This window comes from Mustela putorius, unplaced genomic scaffold, assembly GCF_011764305.1.
Source record: "Mustela putorius furo isolate JIRA1106 unplaced genomic scaffold, ASM1176430v1.1 tig00003974_pilon_pilon_pilon, whole genome shotgun sequence".
Classification (NCBI taxonomy): Eukaryota; Metazoa; Chordata; class Mammalia; order Carnivora; family Mustelidae; genus Mustela; species Mustela putorius.
In genome coordinates this window covers 11,660,397-11,665,169 of record NW_025422117.1, presented here as the reverse complement: position 1 = coordinate 11,665,169, position 4,773 = coordinate 11,660,397, and positions in this window count along the sequence as shown.

Sequence of the window (4,773 nt, the reverse complement as noted above, 5' to 3'; positions counted from 1 at the left end):
CGTGCAGTCTTCACAAAGAGAATAATGCTACATCTTTATTTTGCTCTGATGGCAAACATTTCTCATTTCTGTCCGATTTGAGTGAAAAACTGTGTCAGAAAACTATGTCTGTTGGTCATGGTCATGTTTATCACTTGATGTATGAATCACATGGTCAGTAGCAAAATTGAAGACCACCAGTGACAATTCACTTTTATGTCCCTGTATGGTAATAGCCTCAGCATCACAATAAAAGCCTACAGTAGGTACAGAGGATAGGAGACAATTATGTCTCTTGTGTTTAATTTGAATATTGCCATGGATATGAATGAAAATTAAATGAGCATCCAAATAAAAAAACTACTGGGTTTTTGTTTCTATAAACACTCCTAAGTTAAGGCTATACCCCAGTAATATTTTTGAATCAAATATAATATACCTTCTGATGTATTTTGTACTTCTATAGTAAATCAAACATTAGGCAGGAAAGACAATGAGTGTGACAGGAACAAGAAATATATACTTTAATGACTTATGAGCTAATAGAAAGCAAAAAAATAACTGAGGTGAATTTTAGTATTCATGAGTTTCTTGAAACCTCTCATTTATTGATATAGGAAGATGGATAAGAATATTTGTTATTTCTCTTTTTAGTCCTTAAAAACTTGCTTTATAGAAAAAATAATGATGGGGAAAAAAACATTACTTTAAGCACTTTTTATCTCATAGATCAGAAATATTTGAAACAAATGTTAATTTTTCTATAATTTTACTTGGTAAGCTCAAAACTGAGCAATATTTAACTGAGGAATTATTTTACCCATAAAAATATATATTTATGCAGTTCATCTCAGAATACAGGCAGAAAATGAATGTGTACAAACTGATTTTTTATAATTTAACCTTAAACTTTAAGGCATCAAATTTTATAAATCAGTATTGGAAAGTACAAGACATGATCAACCTGCTAATAATTCTGCCATGATACTAATATTTTAGTAATGCCACTAGCAGTGGAAATTGCCATAATTCTGTCATTCATTTAGTCAGCATCTAGGTTTTAAAACTTATTTGTTTGATTAAAGCATTTTGCAATTTTTAAAAATGTAAAAAAAATTAAAGATGTTGATATCTGGAAAATTGTGTTTTTGTCTTACAAATTTGGGTGTGTGAACCAGAAAGACAATATTCAGTAAAGTTTTATTTATTTTTTTTACTTTGTTTATGTTATTTGTGGAAAATATAATTTCATTTAAAACAACAAGAAGAAATTAGCCTATTGCTGACTAAGCTAAAGAAAGTGAAAGAATGTTAATATATCTTGATTTGTAAACTAATGTGGCAGAAGAAGAAGCAAGAGTTCTTGATAAAGAAAAAGATATGCATCAAATTCACCTGGAAAGCTTATTAAAACATGATTGGTGACACAATTCAGAATTTCTGATTCTGCAGGTCTAGAGTAATGCAGTGCTAACCAGTTTCTAACTAATGGTGATATTGCTGGTCAGGCACCACACTTTGAGAACCACTTCATCAGGGCTATATGCTATTCCATTATTGCTTTGATGTCTATACTAGGCAGTTATTTTTTTTTTTCTAGAAATTTGTTCTAAAAAGTACAACTTCCATTTTTAATGAAAAATGAAATATATACTGTTGACCCATAAATAATGCAGGAGTTAGAGATACTGATCTCCTCCCCCTGCACACACACAGAGTTGAAAATCTGAGTGTAACTTTTTACTTCTCTAAAACTTAACAGCTAATTACTGTTGTTGACCAGAAGCCTTACCAATAACAGAAACAGTTGATTAACATATATTTTGTATGTTATATGTATTTTGATGTGTTCTTATAATAAAGTAAGCTAGAAAAAATTTAAGAAAATCATAAGGAAGAGAAAATACAGTCATAACACTGTACTGTATTTATCAAAAAAATCCACGTGCAAGTGGACCAACACAGTTCAAACCCTGTGTTGTTCAAAGGTCAAATATATCTGAATATTATATATTGACATTCAGTCCCAATGAAATGTAATATATTATCCATGGAGTAAATTTAGCTTAAAAAGTAATTTAAGAGAAACAGATCAATATTGGGAAGAGAACTTTGCTTCTACCATCTTAAATTTGAATGATTGGGCACCTGGGAGTTATCTCTGACAAAAGACTAAATTACAGAAGAAAAGACAAAGTATTTTCATATGCAAAAGAAGACAAATAAAAGATAGAGTTATGGGTTTAGGTACCCACTTTGTAAGAGAAATGAGCTTAAAAGAAAACACATGGAAGGTGGGAATTTGTGGTGATATTTGTTTATGAAATTCTCATTGGATCTCTGTCCTTTTGGGGTGTGGAAGTCCCCCAGAAAGAGGATTTCATCCCCTATATGATTTCACTCATGTGTGGAACTTAAGAAACAAAACAAAAGAACATAGGGGGACCAAAAAATAAGAAAACGAAGAAATACACTCAGGGAACACACTGATGGTTACCTGAAGGGAGGTGGGTGAGAGGAATGCATAGGTTAGGTAGGTGATGGCTATGGGGCAGGGCACTTGTAATGAGCACTGGATGTTGTATCTAAGATATGAATCACTAAATTCTACTCTTGAAATGAATATTACATTGTATGCTAACTACATGGAATTTAAATAAAAATTGGGGGGACTCCTGGGTGCCTAGGTTAAGTGTCCAACTCTTGATTTCGGCTCAGGTCATGATCTCATGGTCCTGAGATGGAGCCCCATGTTGGGCTCTGTGCTCAGTGTGGAATTTGCTTGAGATTCTCTCTTTTCCTCTCCTTCTTCCCCTCCCCCCTGCACTCATGTGTGTGCTTTCTCTCTCTTTCTAAAATAAACAAATCTTAAAAAATAAATAAATAAAAACCTGGAAGAAAAATAAAATCACCAGTCATGTACATTATGTTCTTTGCATACTTCTCTTCGATTAATAAAGTATTTTACTAGGTTCATATTCGTTACATTTATGTACTATACCAGAAGTTGACTTTCAATTTTGAGCAACTGAAAAATCCTAACTTCTACTTCTGGTGTGGCACAAATTTATAAGTTAAGGTTTGCTATGTGAGAATCCACTAAATGGAAATTTGGTCAGTGGAAACAATAGTTAAATCCATTAAAAAAATTCAGTTACCTACTTGCTGCTCTTACATCATGACTATTCAAACAATGGAACAATGAAAGACAAAGAACATGTTTGAAACATGTATAATTTTTCTTATTACCTTGGGCAAAGCAAAAGTCAAAAAAAGGAAAAAATAAAGGAAAGAAAAGAGAGTTTGTCAGAGAGTAGATGGACATGATAGTGATGGAGAAAGAAATCAGTCTTCCTAACTTCCTGGTGTCATGGTAAATTTTCAGGAGAAAAGTTAGCAGTTTTCTTCAACTAATGGAGATTTAGTTCTTTAATAAAGAGAATGACTATTTTATGAAGTTACAAGTACTTTAAGGTCAGATATCCTATTTCATTCTTCTATGGCTCTGCATCATTTATAAAATTTCATAGGATCATGTACACTTATTATAAATGAAGGATGTTTAAACCATTTTAGATCAACAAACATATGGTCTCTCTCTCTCCCTCTCTCTCTCTCCACACACACACACTATTCATCACAGAGCCCTACATTACACTTACAGAGAAAAGCAGAACAGAGTCTATCTCTGAGCTAATTCTTCTAGCGGAAATAGCACTAAGCAAACTGTTGGGCTTATGGAAGGTATCAAGCTGAACCATCAGCGTTGGATTTTCCCTTACTGGCAATATATGACTTGAATATCAATTATCCAAGAATGTATGTATAAACCTGCTATTAAAAAAATGGAACTTCCACTGCAATGAATTGAGGTATGATCAGCAGCTTCCCCCTGTTCTGAAACAGAAATGATGTTTGGGTCTACATTGAAAATTATCAAAAAGCTGGAAAACCACAATGGAGATGAGCTATAACAACAAAAATAAATGTGTGTGTGTGTGGGGGGGGGTGGTTTCCCAGACACTTGTTGTCCCTGGCACTGAGTTCCTGAAACGAGTATCTTCTACTTATTAAGAGTGTCTTTTGTATGCTAATGAAATGACTATTGCCTCTGGGCCCCTTTGATAGCCTCCAGTTGGATGCTGGTCACTGGAAAGACTAAGCCATAATTAAAGGATTGAAACTTTAAGTAGCTCCCCGCCCCCACCCCACACACCATACACACACACACACACACACACCCCTCCTGGGAGAAGAGAGAGGCTGGAGATAGAGTTTAATAATCAATGGCTAACAATTTAATGAAGTATACATATGTAATGCAACTTCCTTAAAATCATAAAACAATGAAGTTGAAGAGCTTCTGGGTTTCTGAACATATGGAAGTTCTGGGAGAGTGTCCCAAGAGAACATGGAAGCTCTGTGCCTCTCTCCCTCCATATCTTGTCCTATGCAACTCTTCTACTTGGCTGTCCCTAGGTTGCATCCTTTATAATAAACCAGTAATAGTAAAGTATGTTCCCCGTTTCTATGAATCTTTCTAGTCAATTATCAAACCTAGGAAGGTGTTGTGGGAATCCCTGAATTTATAGCTAAGTGTGACAATAGTGCAGGCATCCTGGACACCTAATTGCAGCTGGTGTCTGAAGTGGAGACAGACTTGTGGGCTTGAGTCCTCATCTGCTAGAGACAACACTAACTCTAGTTGCCAGTCTCAGAATTGAATTCAATTGAATTTCCTGATCCAGCTGGTGTCAGAGAATTGGAGAAATTGATGTTGGAAATTACAACCAT